This window comes from Lagenorhynchus albirostris, chromosome 15 (assembly GCF_949774975.1).
Source record: "Lagenorhynchus albirostris chromosome 15, mLagAlb1.1, whole genome shotgun sequence".
Classification (NCBI taxonomy): Eukaryota; Metazoa; Chordata; class Mammalia; order Artiodactyla; family Delphinidae; genus Lagenorhynchus; species Lagenorhynchus albirostris.
In genome coordinates this window covers 47,052,512-47,068,630 of record NC_083109.1, presented here as the reverse complement: position 1 = coordinate 47,068,630, position 16,119 = coordinate 47,052,512, and the positions used below count along the sequence as shown (strand labels likewise).

At 47.1% G+C, this 16,119-nt stretch overlaps 1 protein-coding gene and 1 non-coding gene across 2 annotated transcripts in view; one reads left to right on the top strand and one right to left on the bottom strand.

Moving 5' to 3' along the window:
* Positions 1 to 16,119, top strand: part of RIN2 (Ras and Rab interactor 2) — a 218,883-nt gene that overhangs the window by 41,968 nt on the left and 160,796 nt on the right. The gene's annotated exons all lie outside the window — the stretch shown is intronic.
* Positions 13,198 to 13,270, bottom strand: TRNAK-UUU (transfer RNA lysine (anticodon UUU)). The gene has a single exon. It is a non-coding gene; the product is annotated as a tRNA-Lys (tRNA).

Sequence of the window (16,119 nt, the reverse complement as noted above, 5' to 3'; positions counted from 1 at the left end):
AAATAAATACCAAAGAGCCGTTAAGTGTGCATTTTCTCGAGAAGGATGATGGTAGCATATAAGGAAGCGCAAAATTCCAGGTATAAATACTGAAGTCTTATCTTGGTGCTAAAGGTTTGTCTTTTGAGGTCAAGGTTTCTTTGTCATTTCCTCTGTTTCTCCTGTTAGATAAAACATCTTTGGGTTTCACTTTTATAAACAAAGAACTTCCACAAAAGGCAACAGTAATCTAAACAATAACAGGAACTGGCAGAGCTCTGAGACAATATTTCTCGGTGGGTTGTTATTCAAGTGGAAGATATTTTCAGATGTGCAGCATTGGAGAATTGACTTTGGTATGAATGTTGAAATGTGACATGTAACGTCCACACTCATCGCGGTCGACCTTTGCTCATAGTATCGGTGGCCTTGTGTCTTTCAACTTGAATTGAGTTCCATGTCTGCGTGGCATTGCAGCTGCTCCAGAACTGGGGACAGCTCTTCTCTCTGCATTGTCCAGTGTCCAGCACTGGATCCTATGCTCAGTAGGTGGAAGATCCGCAGGACCAGAATATGAGGCTATTTGTTTCTTTTATTTTGGCCTCTGGGATCCTAGTTCCTAGTTCCTAGTTCCATGGCCAGGGATCAAACCCTGGCCATGACAGTGAAAGCACCGAGTCCCAACCACTGGACCGCCAGGGAAGCCCCGAGGATTTTGTTTTTTAAGAAGGAGAAATGAATGCATGCAAAATGTTAGGCAAGTTTAAATCCTTAATCATCTTTTTTTAGTGCCTAATCTATCTGTCAGCTTTTGCCGTCTAACAAACCCCAAAAACTTAGCAGCTTCAAATAATAGTCATGGATTTAGTTCACGATTCTGCAGGTGGGAAGTTCAGGCCACCTGGGTCAGCTGGTCTAGCTGGGTTTTCTGGGCTAACTGGTTGGCTGGGAGCTGACAGGTGGAGGAAGCCTCGGCCCAGGTGACCCACCTCTGCTCTGCTCCCCTCCCCCCAGCAGGACTCCAAGAGGACGCACGTGTACGGCTTCTTGAGGCTGGGGCTCGAGAAGGACACAGGGCTACTTCTGCCGCTTTCTATTGGCCAGAGCAAGTCACAGGACACTTCAGATGAGACATGAGCAGTAGGCTCCAGCCCTTGGTGGCAGGGTTTGCAAAGCCTGCAAGGGGCAGGCTCGCAGGGAGGGTGGAGAACTGTGGCCACCGCGGAAATGCACACACCCAGTGAGATGCGACATTGCGCGGGGGACACTGGCAGCGCTACAGTGCAGGTGGTGGAAATGAAACTCCTTATGTGCTTTATAACTTATGAGAAAATGGGACTGGATTGAGAGGATAGGCTAGCAGGAGAGGCTGAGATGGACACAGAAGAGAAGAGCCCTGGGTGCCACACCTCCCCCCAGTTCTCCAGCTCCCAAGTCTGGAAAAGGGGGTGTTGAGACAGGTCGGGGGGAGGGGAGATAGAGGCAGAGCACAGGGTGGATAGTTGTCGCAAAGAGGGTTTCTTTTCCTTTGCTGCGGTTTTCTCTCCCTCTGTCTGCTGGGGGTGGCAGCAGATCACAGGTGAAGAGTAAGGAGCCGCCTTCACGTCTTGAGTTAGCAGAAGGCGCCCTGCGCGGAATCCGACAACCCGGGGACAGCCTCAGTGCCGCCTGCTTCCAGCCCCTGAGGCTTCAAGTGCATCTGTTCGTCTGATGGGTTTGTTTGCTGGAGGGGAGGGGAAGGGTCGAATCGTCCGTCTGCTGCATCCCTTTTGCCATGGCATTTCAGGGAGGCTTCACCTTGCACCTCCGGGCCCCAGCCTCCTGACATCTGTTTTGCATCTCTTTGTCACAGTGGCCCTAGAAGGCTGAGACTGAGTTATCATCGCTTTACAGATGGGGAAACCGAGTGCTGAGAGGTTCAGCAACTTGCCTGGATCACACAGGTGGGCGGTGGCCAGAGCAGGGTTCGAAGCTGGGCTATGCTTTGGGTTCCACGGTACATGGCCTGCAGGTCAGACAGAAACGGCTGCCCAGCCAGGTGTAATCAGGACAGCGGGGTGTCATCCCTTCCCCTCCCCGGCCGCTGCTTGGAAGGAGGTCTGAGGTCTGAGGACTGTGCTTGGGAAGGTGTCACCCTAGAGAATTCAGCACCAAGAAGCAGCTACCTGGGGGAAACCCCGCCCTCCCCCAGGTCATCAGGAGCCCTGGGTAATCAGGGTGGGGAATTTCCAGCCTCCTCCCCTGGCAGAGTCCTGAGCCCCCACCCCACCCCCGAGGCCGGGTCTGAGCACCCTGCTTCACAGCAGCCCTGGGAATGCTCTGATGGGGGCTGGGCAAGCCTGGTCCTCTGCCCAAGTCCTCGGGCCACTGCTGAGTCCATTTGAAATATTCCTCACTCGGTTCCTCCCAGTTCCTCTGGGAAGGGCTCGTGCGCCCCAGCCACGTGCTGCAAGGAGCGGGACCCCGCTGGCATCTCCCCCCGGACGCCCCTCTTGTACCGTCTCTGGTTCTCAGGCTTCCCCTGCTCTCCATGCACAAGAACGCCCTGAACCAAATAGAGTCAATGGAGGATGCTCATTTATGGCCCTGCTCATGGTTTAGTTAAAGGCAGTGCTGCCATCAGCTGGCTGAGACTTTTAAAGTGGTTTCATGAGGATGGAATGTGTTCCTTTTTCTTCATTCTCTTTTTTTTCCTTTTTCTTTTCCTCAGTCCTACCCATTCTTTCCAATAGGCGGATGCAGCTTGGAAGCCCGACGGTAATAAGGAGAAGCAGGAATTGCTTGAAAATAGTAGCATTTATTAAAGGCTTTGCCACAAGCCAGGTCCTGTTCTAGGCACGTTACACTTTCTTTTCTCACAACAGCCCTGAGGGGCACTGGTTTTGTCCCCATTTTACAGATGAGGAAACTGAGGTACAGAGAGGTGAAGTCACCTGTGTGTCATGATGCCTGGCACGTTCAAGTGCTTGATATTATTTGTAAAATGAGCCATGTCTTAGTTTGAGTCGAAAATTCAGGTGCAAGGGTTTCTATGGGCAGTTTCTATGGGCAGTACAGAAGGGCATAAGGGGGTGCAGCTGGGGCAGGGAAGGGGGAGAGGCCATTTAGGGTGGGGCCTGAGCAGGTGACTGCTGTGGGTGACCGGGGCTCAGTCCCACTGGGGACCTGTGACAGACCATGTAGGGGGCATCTGGGAATTGTCTCACCAAGCGACACGGAAGCTGGGGTGTTCCTAGCGAAATCATGGGGACCTTTTGAAGCAATTGTGAATTTCATAATTATATCCTATAAGTTGCCCCCATTTGTCCAGGGAAGGAAGGAAGGAGAACCTATTGTGCAGGATTCCCCTGGCTTGCTGACCTTCCCCTTGGTTCTCTGCATCTCAACTCTTCCTGTGCAACAAACTGCCCCCAGATGCAGTGGAAAAACTAATAATAAGCGTCTGTGTAGCTCCTGCAGTGAAGGTTGGCTGGGGCTTGGCTGATCTGGGTTGGGCTCAGCTGGGCAGCTCTGCTGACCTTGGTTGGGCCAAAACACATTGGAGGGCAGGGGGAGTGGCTGATCCAGGCTGGGTTCAGCTGGTGACTGTTTCCGGCCTGGGTCCAGCTAGGCTTGGCCTCTCGCTGAGGTCTGGCCTCAAGCCTGCTCCACTCGAGTGCATTCTAAGTCCAGCCTTACAGACAGCGGCAGCCCAGTGCAGCTCTTCTCATGACCAGGGGAGAGGCAGTGGGTGCAGGTGGAGACCCAGAGGCCTCTGCACTGCTGCTTCTATGTTATCGTATTGATAACGCAAGTCACACGGTCAAGCCCAAGTCAAGAGGCCGAGCGGTGAACTCTGCCTGTCCTGGGGGTTGTCTCCTGTTGGCCTTGGTCAGGACCCAGAAAGCCCACTGCTTCTGCCTAACCGGGCAAATACAAGGTGAAATTTAAAGGCCTTTACCAATGGCAGTTTTGGTTATAACTCTGGGCAAAGCCTCAAACCTTTAATGATAGTCTGAGTTGTTATTAATGGGAGATGACGTGGTTATTAAAAGCTACACGGCCTCAGGTTGCAGAAACTTCTGGTAGCTCAGACCTTCGCCGGGGATTGCTGCCCCACCTGGTCCCGCGGCTTTGTTCCTCGTGGACTTGGGAGGTGTCTGGGGTTGTCCGCCTCCCTCAGTGACAACCTACTGCCTCCCCACAGCTGCCTAAAATGGTTTGACTTGGCATCAGTGTGTACTGGTTGCTCAAGTGTGTCGGACTGAAATAAGAGCAGCCAGTGGGATGAATAAATTGTCAATTACATATATGTGTATGCTGTCCTCCGTTTTGGGAGAATGCTCTGAGTTCTGTGAAAATGTCATTTCTTTGCCTCGATCAATACCTTGGCTCTCCCGCCTGGCACAGATACAGTTGAGCTGGAGAGGCGGCCATGCTTCTATGTTAGTTGGAATTAGCAGCAATAGATTTACAGGACTTTTTCCCAGTGAGCATGGAAAAAACTTGCCACTTTATGCTTTTTGTGAGTTCTCAGTCATAAAGCATTCTGCTGAGGGTGGCTTGACTGTTGTGTTCTTGGCCCTGAACGTCTTTCCAAACACTTGTCAGTTATTCATACTGTGTTTGCACGTTGGCCAAGCAAGTAATAAGACCTTGCTGAATGACGGCACCGTATCTGGCCCGACAGAGCTTTCTAATTAACCGATCAGTGCAAAGCACGCGCCTTACGAATGCTGCTAAAATGCCTGTGGACTCAGTGGCTTGTCTCTGTCTTCGTGAATGCATAGGGATAAGGCAGAAAGTACCAGATGTGTGAGCCAATTCGTGTGTCACTTCTGGGTGGGAAGGATGGTGGGGGAGTGGAGAGGTGAGACGAGAAACGGAAGCAGGTGTGTTCACAAGCATGTGACCACTGTGGGCAGCTGGGTCAGGCCCGCCGGGGGGCTCTGGGAGATGGCAGTGACCTCACCTCAGAGTTACTTCACCCAGGGAGTGAGGACCCTGGGGCGTTATCCACCAACCCCCATCCATCATTGGTGAGGACCATTCCAAGGGACAATAGCTCTTTGGTCTTCCAGCCCACCTAGGCGTACCCCTGCCCACTTAGGCGTACCCCTGCCATCAGTCTTCAGATCAAAGAGAGATGTGGGTACCAGAGGATGGTTATTTTGGAGGAGCTAGGTAATTTGTGATATTTTTAAAGAAAAGTAACATTGATCTTTCTTAAAGTCGAAAAAATGGCATGTATGGGAGGGTGGTGCTGAGGGGGCATGGGTGAGGCCCCCTTAGCATCTGCTATGGGATGTGCCAGACAGTTTGAGGAATGGAAGGAGGGAATGCGTAGCTTTTAAATCTGAGCACAGCGGAAACTGAATCCCTCTGAGGCCTTTGGACGGAATGGGGAAAGGAGAACATTTTTTTTGGTGTGGCTATTTAATTTATTTCTGTTTTGTCATAGCCATACAATGAAACATTATACAACCACTAAAAAAGGTAGAAGAACTACTGTGATGATATGCAACTGTCTTCAAGTTACAGTTTTGAGTAGAGAAAAAGCACAATACAGAACGATCTTTAGAACAGGTTCCTAATTATAGAAATAGCTTTATTGGGATCTAATTTACATTTCATAAAATTCATCCCTTTTAAGTGTACAGGTATGAGTGCTTTAGTAAACTTTTACAGTTTTCTAGAACTTTCTTGCAAATGGAATCATACACTGTGTGGTCTTTTGTGTCTGGCTGCTTTCACTCGGTCGTCCGAGTCTGTAGCATGTCAATAGTTTGTTTCCTTTTTACCGTGGAAAAGTATTTCATTGATTGGATATATCACTTTTTGTTTATCCATTCCACAGTGGATAGACATTTGGATTGATTTTAGTTTTATTATTATGAATGATGCTACTATGAACAGCCACATACAAGTCTTTATATGGACATGGATTTTTATTTCTCTTCAGTAGGTGCTTAGGAGTGAAATTTCTCGGTCATATGGTGAGTGTTTGTTTAGTTCTTTAAGACACTGCCAAACTGTTTTCCAAAGAGGCTGCTCCCTTTTACTGCATTCCCACCAACAATGGGAGCCTGATTTCTTCCTGTCCTCACAAACAGTTGGTGTGGTCAGTCGTTTTTGATGCTCACCACTCTGATAGAAGTATAGTCGCATCTTATCGTGAGTTTAGCATTTCCCGGTGACGAAGGATGTTGAGTATCTTTTCATGGGCTTATTTGCTAGTGGGTTATCTTCCTTGGTGAAGCGTCTGTTCAGATCTTTTCTTATGTTTGTGTTGGGTTCTTTATCTTCTTATTCACTAGTAAGGGTTCTGGACTATTGCCATTTTTTCTATAAGTCTGAAATTATTTCCAAATAAAAAGTTAAAAAAAAAGTCTAACCCCCCATCACCCTCCCCATGCCCCTTCAGGATGGTACACCCAGGAATTGTTTCAGCGTGGACATGCTCGCTAAAATAATTCAAGGGAAGGGAGAGATCAGACTATGAATCTTTGGCCAGAAGGAGTCATTGTCTGGTAACGACACAATGGCTCTCTACTAAATCGAGACATACTTCCTTGACCACTTTTTCACTATGAGTGGGAAATCAGTGATTAAAGCGTGTCCAGATGTTGGATAAAGGAATGCATGATAGAGCTTATTAAAGCTCCCTTCCTCTCCTTACTGTGGAAGTTACTCAGCCTCCTTAGCCTTCCCCTTCACGTGTGGTCAGGAGGCGCCTGGCGGGCAGGTCACACGGTGGGTCTGGAGGGGTGGGCAGGGCTGCGCGGTCCCCGTTCTAGCAACGAGAGAACAGACACACCTGTGTGCAGTAGGCCCCCCCACCGAATCCCCTCCTTCTTCTGTAACTTCTCACATCATGAACGTGAACCAAATCCACGCCTGTAGCTAAATGTACTGAATTCAAACAGGACTTAATGGGCTGATTTAGTCAACAGCAGAGGAAATAAGGATGATGAGGTGGAGAAGGAAGACCTTCCAACCCACTTGCCATCTCCCTGACGCCGGCCACATCGGCCTGTACTTACCGGCTTTCAATTTTCCAAATATTTAGCGAGTATCAACTGTTCATTGTTTCATTCATTCACTAAGTCTTTATGAACTCCTAACATGCCACTCCAAACTCAGCCACTGTTTGAGGCTGGGGGTAGGGATGGGAGGGGGGATTAGTAGTGAAGCAAAGGGGCAAAGTGCTTTCCCTCAAGAGGCTTCCATTCTTTGGAAGGAAGAAATAGATGGGTGAAAGTGGGAGAAACAGACAATAAATAATTAAGCAAATAAATACACCATAGATATCAGGTTATAATAAGCATTACAAAATGAAATACAACACAATAAGGAGGTTGAGACAGATGGGTTCATAAAAGTTCTGGAAGGATGTACTCCAGAGGATTAACAAATAGACCTGTAGTTTTAAAAAATTTACGTTAGTAATTTGTTTTCTAATTTTTCTATAACAAACTTGTATTGCTCTTTTTGGTAAAAAAAGTTATTCCAAATTTGCCAAAAACATTAGATTTTAAGTCCATATGATTCATTGTGTCACTGGTATCATAATTTTATAACCAAAAATATTGAAAAAAATCAACTGGAAAATAATACATAGTCTTTATTGTCTGCAGTGTGGTTTCTGCATGTTTTAGGAATTTTGATATGTGGAAATATAAGATCAATAAATTATGGAAAACCAGACATGTTGATGAAATGCCTTTCTGATGGGTAACTTGGAATGATGAATGGTCTCTTCAAGTCTTGGTCAATTACAAATGTTTCTAAGTTGGCCAGAATAGAAAATAGTAGCATTAAATGCAAGATGCGGAGACCAACCATTTGAGCCCCAAATGCTGCTTCTAATATTGTTTTGTTTTCACTGGCAAAGGGAACTGCAAATGTGTGTCCAGGAGTTCACACAGCAGAACATACAGTCATTGGGTTAGCTTGGCCCAGGAAGACTCCCAGACTTGTAAAGTCAGACAAAAATAAAACATTTTAAGGCCCCACCCAGACTCTTTGCCTGGGGCTCAGCTCCCAGGAACATGCATACATGTATGATTACGTTGCCCCTCCCTCCTTCCCTCCTTCTCTCTCCCCTCCTCCGTGCTTCCATATGACTAAGTCTACCTTTTCATTGATTGGTGCCGCTTTCCAAAAAAGGTGACACTTTGTCTCCTAAAGTCACCACTGCTTATAACAACCGCTCACGACAACTCGTGTGGTCACACAACACTCCCACCCAAGACATCCGCCCAAAACCTTCCCACGCTACACAGTCAAGTCATTCCGTTTCTGGTCTAGGCTGACATTAAAATCCACTTGGGAATACATCAGATCCCATCCAAATAGTAACTTCATTGGATGGTTTGCAAGCTTGGTCATGTTTTCTTATAACTGATTCAAATTCATAGTTATCCATGTACGCATTGATAAAGAAACTCAAAATCTGCGTCCACGTGAATTATTATTATTATTTATTTTTGGTTGTGTTCGGTCTTCATTGCTGCACGCAGGCTTTCTCTAGTTGCGGTGAGTGGGGGCTACTCTTCGTTGCGGTGCGCCGACTTCTCATTGCGGGGCTTCTCTTGTTGTGGAGCGTGGACTCTAGGGCGCACAGGCTTCAGTAGTTGTGGCACGTGGGCTAAGTAGTTGTGGCTCACGGGCTCTAGAGCACAGGTTCAGTAGTTGTGGTGCACGGGCTTAGTTACTCCACGGCATGTGGGATCTTCCCAGACCAGGGCTCAAACCCGTGTCCCCTGAACTGGCAGGTGGATTCTTAACCACTGCACCACCAGGGAAGTCCCCACATGGATTCTTAATTGGCTCTTACTTTAAGTCGGAGTTCCGTGGCTCTACTCACTGTTTCCAGTGGTTTCCGTTGTTCCAGAGCAATTGATCCCAGTAGCTTTGAGGTTTCTTTTTTGTTTATTTATTTTTTACTTCCTTGTTGATTGGATTCTAAGGAACCCAACTGTCACTCCTTTGTTTTACGTTCCTAGATCACTCATTATTGAGAAATTAAATGATGCTACTTGAGAGAAGGCTTATAATGAGGCAAGAATTCTAGCTACAAAGATAAAGTACACTTTGAGCAAAAGTTAACTTTTTTTTTTTTTTTTTTTTTTTTTTGCGGTACACGGGCCTGTCACTGTTGTGGCCTCTCCCGTTGAGGAGCACAGGCTCCGGGACGCGCAGGCTCAGCGGCCATGGCCCACGGGCCCAGCCGCTCCGCAGCATGTGGGATCTTCTCGGACCGGGACACAAACCCGTGTCCCCTGCATCGGCAGGCGGATTCTCAACCACTGCGCCACCAGGGAAGCCCAAAAGTTAACATTTTAAAGTTTGATAATATTCAACAAAAGTTAACGAAGGTATATAAAGGAGTATTTGACATTGAGTGAAAAATAATGTATTGGTTCCTTTTTTCTTATAACAAATGCTAGCTTCACTAAAAAGAATTCATTTGTTTTTATATAACTGCATTTTGCATTGTACTAGTTCAGTGTTGCCATAACTAGGTTTTATTAGGCTTTGTTTTGAAATTTTGCCTTTTTTTTTCTTCCTTGGACTTTAAAAAGCATGTCACAGTGACATGCTCAGTGTGGCATTTGCTGATGCGTAAGAGTGCCTGTGGTTTTAATTTTTGGTTGTTTTTTCTCCCTCGACCTTTTCTTTTAGTTAATGTGAATCACATTGCGTTTTCCACTCCTGAGCACTGATTATTGCCATCCACTTCCTCTGGAGCTATTTCCTCTACGGTCGGTATCAGCTCCAACAACCGTGCCTTTAGGAGGAAGATGAAAACTGCTGTAGCGTCTTCCTTTGGGGAAGGAATAAGGCCTCAGTTTGGGGGTGTGTATGGCTTGTCACACTCCCTGGATTCATCTTTATAATATAACACACAGGCGATAGGATATTAAGAAAGACAGAGATCTCATTTGGTTATGAAGCTTCTCAGGCACACTTCTGCCCTCAGGAAACAGACATCAGAGTTGATCAGAACCTCTTGCCTGTGGCACGTGCATAATGTTTGGGGATGGGCTGAATCTTAATATACTGATGTGATTTTGAAAAACTTGGAACAGGTTTATTTATCTCCAACATGTTTTCACCTAATCTACTTGAGTCTAATTTCAGAAATTTTCAAGCCAAAGGAATTTTCTTTATAGGCCAGACTTATAAAGACATTCCCAAGGTCACGCCTTAATCATATCAATAACTGTTGCTAGGTTTCAGCTTCCATTTAGCATCATTGATTGACAGCTTGTGACCCCCTGTCCCCAGGTGTCGTCACCCTCTTCCCTCCATTTGGTATCACCTGACCTAAGGGTGCTGTGGCTGTGGTCTCCATGATCGGGAGAACTCTTTAATTTTCCTATTCAGAGTGAAGCCCCTTCCAGTTTGAGGAACTAGAGCAGCTGAAGGGCAGGGACCAGTGGTTAACCAGTTAGATAAACTGACCAAGGTGTCAGGAGATCACGTTTTGGTCTGAGCCGGGGGTGGCTTTGGGGAACTCTGTGTGCCGCCCTCGGCCTCAGTTTCTTTGAGTCTGTTAGCTTGTAGGGGGCAGAAAGGCCAACCCCGAACAGTGTAGCCAAGTGAGCACCGGGCATGGTGGCCCTGCAGTCAGAATGGGGTCACACAAACAAAAAGCCTGACCAAACATTAGGTGGACATACAGGGAGTATAAGCCCTTAACCTTCACAGTAAAAAGGATTGCCAGCTCTGTTTCCCGAGACAGTGGAACATTCGTCTGGAGGTTCTGCTGTTGCCTGTCCTGTTGGTCCTCTGGAGCTCAGGGGCACACAGAGCACAGTAACCCTCCTGATCAGTTACAAGTTAAGGGTTGGCGTGCGGGTAAGACGACCCCGAGAGCCACGCTCTACCCCGGCGCTGGCCAGCTGTGAGGACTCGGGGAGGTAACTCAGCCTTCGGACCTCACCTTCTTCCCTGGTGGAATCAGAGTAGGGCCTCTCTACCTGAAGGCCGGGAGTGCTGATGGAAGAGGACGCTGGGGACCCCACTGGGAAGTAGCACCACAGCTGTTACCAGTGTCTGCAGCGTCCAGGAGAGAGGCAGCAGCCCCTACCCACCATCCACACGCTCAGTGAGCTCTCAGCTCCCTGGGGCTGACAGCTCTCAGCTGTGACTTGCGGCAGGTCCAGAAGCCCTGCCTGTTGCTCACATCATGGATCGCTAGTAGCCTGAGCGCTGGCCAGAAAGCGATGCAGGCACAGACACTAGGTCTTTCTCTGTCTGTCTTACTTCCCTCAGGATGATAATCTCTAGGTACATCCATGTCTCTGAAATGGCGTTATTTCATTCTTTTTAATGGCTGAGTAATATTCCATTGTATATTTGTAGCTCATCTTCTTTATCAACTCACCTGTCAATGGACATTTAGGTTGCTTCCATGTCCTGGCTGTTGTAAATAGTACTGCTATGAACATTGAGGTGCAGGTATCTTTTCGAATTAGAGTTTTCTCCAGATATATGCCCAGTAGTGGGATTGCTGGATCACATGGTAGCTCTATTTTTACTTTCTTTTTTTTTTTTTTTTTTTGGTGGTACGCGGGCCTCTCACTGTTGTGGCCTCTCCCGTCGCAGAGCACAGGCTCCGGACGCGTAGGCTCAGTGGCCATGGCTCACGGGCCCAGCCGCTCGGCGGCATGTGGGATCTTCCTGGACCGGGGCACGAACCCATGTCCCCTGCATCGGCAGGCGGACTCTCAACCACTGCGCCACCAGGGAAGCCCCTATTTTTACATTTTTAAGGAACCTCCGTACCATTCTCCATAGTGGCTGCACCAACTTATTGTACCTTCCCACCAACAGTGTAGGCGGGAATGTTCAGTTGTAATTATTGTGTCACTCCTGGCTGGTACGGTGAGGAACAAGCAGTTGGTGTCAATGTGATTCCAGTAGTGTTTGTTCTCTTTAGCCTTTTCTTTATTTCCTATTTTAGTCGCTTCACAGGACTTACTTTCGGGAACTTAACTGGACGTGTTGTGAGCTGGTCCCAGCACATCGCTGCAGGTGATGCTGTCCTCTGATCTAGCGGAGCCCGCTGGCTTTACCTCAGATTTCATTGGTGGCATCCGTTAGCCATCCCGCCTATGCTAACGCTGTCTCTCCAACCCCTGGCCATGTGCCCAAGCTCCAAACTCATACCCAGCTGTGTCGGTCATCTCCACTTTGGTGACCCACGGTCTCTTCACATTCCACTGCTCTAAAGTTCATCTGTTTTTGTTTCTCCCACTACACCTGCCATTTTTCTGGATGCCATAATTTGGTGAATTCTACCACCTTCTACCCAAGTTTCCTACAGCTGAAACCTGAAACTTCTCTGGGAATCCCTATCCTCTACCCACCTCCCACATGTATCAAGTCCTGACCCCCTTAAATATTTCTCACCTATATGTGCCTCACGCTTAATATGCATGGATCATCCTCCCACCCCGCCACTTGATTGGCCCCCCAAAATGTCCATCTGCTGCTCAGAGGTATCCATTGGTGTCTTGTCATCACCCATAGGGTCAAACCTACATTTGTTTGCTTGGCCTACAAGGTGATCTGTTCTGTGCAACCCCAGTTCCCCCTCCACAGAACCCTTGGGGCTCTAGCAATACTGAGAAAGATTGGATTTATGGTCTTCCCAAAGCACTTGCTCACCCCTCGCCTCTGAATGGCATTTCTCACCCTCTTCTCTCTGCCTGGAATCCCTTCCACTGCCTACTCATCCTTCCAGGCTCAACTCCGATGCTGCCTTCGTTGTAAAGCAATCCTGGTCTTTCTCAGAAGAACTTACACTTTCTATCTTCTGTTGCCATTGTGCTGGTCACAAATCTCAGGGTTGTTTTTTTTTAACATCTTTATTGGAGTATAATTGCTTTACAATGGTGTGTTAGTTTCTGCTGTATAACAAAGTGAATCAGCTATATATATACATACATCCCCATATCTCTTCCCTCTGGTGTCTCCCTCCTACCCTCCCTATCCCACCCCTCTAGGTGGACACAGAGCACCGAGCTGATCTCCCTGTGCTATGTGGGTGCTTCCCAGTAGCTATCTGTTTTACATTTGGTAGTGTATATATGTCCATGCCACTCTCTCACTTCATCCCAGACAAATCTCAGTTTTAACAGTGATCTTGCTGTACATATCTGGGTGCAGAGGGTAGCTTTTTTTTTTTTTTTTTGGCCACTCTATGTATGGCTTGCAGGATCTTAGTTCCCTGACCAGGGATTGAACCTGGACCCATGGCAGTAAAAACGCCAAGTCCTAACCACTGGACCGCCAGGGAATTTCCAAGGGTAGCTTTTTAATATGTCTGTTATCTCATGCTGACAGCCTGGTGCATCGTAGATGCTCCACCATGTTTGTTAAATAGAAGAATGGTTGAATGAATCATCGGCCAAGATACACCCATCCTCGGTGCATGGGTTGGGAAAGAGAGAACTGGCAAGGTGGATGCAAGGTTAGAGCAGGCTCATTCCTCTTCTGCAAGTTTATGGAGGATGTTTTCAGACTACTCATGAATATGGTCTCCAGAACCTTTAGGCCCATGGAGTTTATTCTAGTCTGTGTTCCATCCTTTAAGATGGACCCACATGTATTTTATTTCAAGGTGGCTCAGAGGTCTGAGCTTCCTGGGAGATTTGCAGACTAGAAATAGTGCAGCACATGTCCGGGGCCAGTTGACCAGTTCTCCCAGACTGAGGTGGTGGTGTGGAAACCGCCTAAATTTGACTAGTGGCAGCTCTGGTGGGATAGCAGCACTATTTTTTTTCTCTTGGGCTTCCTGTGTTTTCTCAGAGCTTACAGATGAGTTTCTTATCATGAATCCAAAGAATGGCAAGAATTTTCAGGGGCTGGATCAATGGAATAGATGGAAGAGCCCATATTAGTACAAAGAGACATGGGGAATAAGGAAATTTAAAAGCCAAGAATAGATTCTAAACTAATGTTCTGATTTGATCTATGAAGCTGTCTTGCTCGGGGCCATCCTTCCATGACCCTCTCTAAGTACCTTTATTGTAGCAGATACTGTGCCCACTGATCAACACTGAGAAAGAGACACATACACACAATTATAAATCCTGGATGCTAAAATACCACATACATCTATTTGGATGAGAAGAATGAAGTTTTAATTATTGATGGTCACTATTGCTCATGCTAATATATGCATTCTTATGGCTACATAATTTTGACATAATTTAACTTGAAAGTACTTTGTGTGCATTTAGTGTATTCTTTCTTCACAATGTACTTTGTAAAAGGAAGTGGCTGTTTGCCCAGATACTTCTTAGCTTGGCCTAGGAACTTAGTAAACCGTGCTTTAAAATTAAAAACAAAAAAATTCTAGTGATTGATAATAATCATTAGAATAGCTAACATATATTAAAGATGTACTGTATTCCAGGCATTGTACTAAGAAGTGCTTTTCCATAGGTTATTTCATTGAATACCCACTTTACTGATGAGGAAACTAAGGCATAAGGAGACTAAGTCACTGCTCAAAGCCTCCCACTTAGTGACTCCCTGGGAGGGGGGAACCCTTCCCTGTTTAAATAGTCACAGACCCATAGCAAGGAGTTGTTGCTGATTGTTGGAGTTTCTTATCTTAAAATCAAAGCTGACTGATAATGAACATGGTAAGGAAGCAAAAGGTAGTGAAAATGTTCATGCTGTGAAATCTGGACACTGAGTTAAGTTGGATTTCCCCCCTGCGTAGCTGTTTGACCTCTGAGCAAAAGCAAGTGGGTGGTAAGCGAATGAACCTGCTTTGTTCCCTTCCCTCCTAGCGGCTGGGTGAGCACTCACTGAGTTAGTAATTGTATAAACATGCTTTGAAAGCTGGACCTGAGCAGGGTCCTGCTTTAGGGGCCTGAACTAGGCTCCTTCCAGGTGACTCTTTCGGGATGAAACCTAGGGTAGAGAACGAAGCATCTAAGACTGTTTCCTATCACCACTTATCCAAAGGGATTATGTCTCCCTTTGGTTGAACATGAGATGATTTTAGATGGACCAAAGATAAATCTTCTTTGAGCTTAGGGATTTGTTTTAAGCTTATTTAAAATACATGTAACTAGTACATCAAATTGTGATACCACCATGATTATTATTTAGGATGAGTTTAGATATATTTGGTTTTAAGTGAATTAATTTTAAAAGGTAAATAAATAATAGTAGACTATTCCATTTACATGGCAAAAATTACTGCAGGCAGACGTAGATTTTTGGGGTATCAAGTAACACTCAAGGGTCCTCTAGGCCCTTGCCTTGCCCCCAGCCCTTCCAGTGGCCTGTGGGCATCTTGCATTAGTAATTTTGTATTCTTTCCCATTAAGGGGGCTTCCAAAATAGAATAAGCCTCAGGCCCCCTAAAACCTGGGTCTGCCCCTGCCTGACTTGGACGTGGTAACAATTACAGGAGCCTCTTAGAGAAGAGAGATTTTTGCAAGTTCTGGCTGTCAGGGACACAGTAGGGGCCAAGAAGAAGACAAATGGTCTCTAACAGTTTTTTAAAACTGAACTCAGACATTAGTTACAAAAACTCAGGGGCCACCAATCATTTCCAGGTGGAGAGGACCACGCAAAAGCCACCTTCCTAAAGCACCCAGGTCTCCTCACAGGCTGGGGTGGGTGTTGGGTTCTGATGGCATCACAGGGGCCCCCTTCTCCGGAGACCTGCTCTCAGTGACAGTTAGGAGGACACACCTCACAGGGTAGGTCAAGCCACCTGCCTGACAGTAAAAGGCAGGCCCCTGCCTCCTGTGGGATAAGCGCAGTTCCGTTCACGCTACAGAGCTGCCCGTGGGGTCAGGCCAAGGCTAGACTTAGCTGCGAACACAGGCTTGCTGGGGTCTTTATCCTTCCCCTCTGCCTCTCTCACTCCCAAAGACACTCCCAATAAGCCGTGTGCATCTGAATCCCCATCTCGACCTCTGCTTCTGGGGAACTTGGTCCAGGACTAAGCCTCTCTCAGCTCCAAATGCTTGAGCAGCCTGTGCTTGTCCTTCCCAGCAATCAGGGGCTCCCTCCTTCCAGGGCAGCCAATCCCATTTGTAGGCAGCTCGGATCATCCGATGGGTCCTTCCTAGGCTGAGCCCAGCAGGCTGAACCTATCTGTAAGAAGACAGTCCGCCT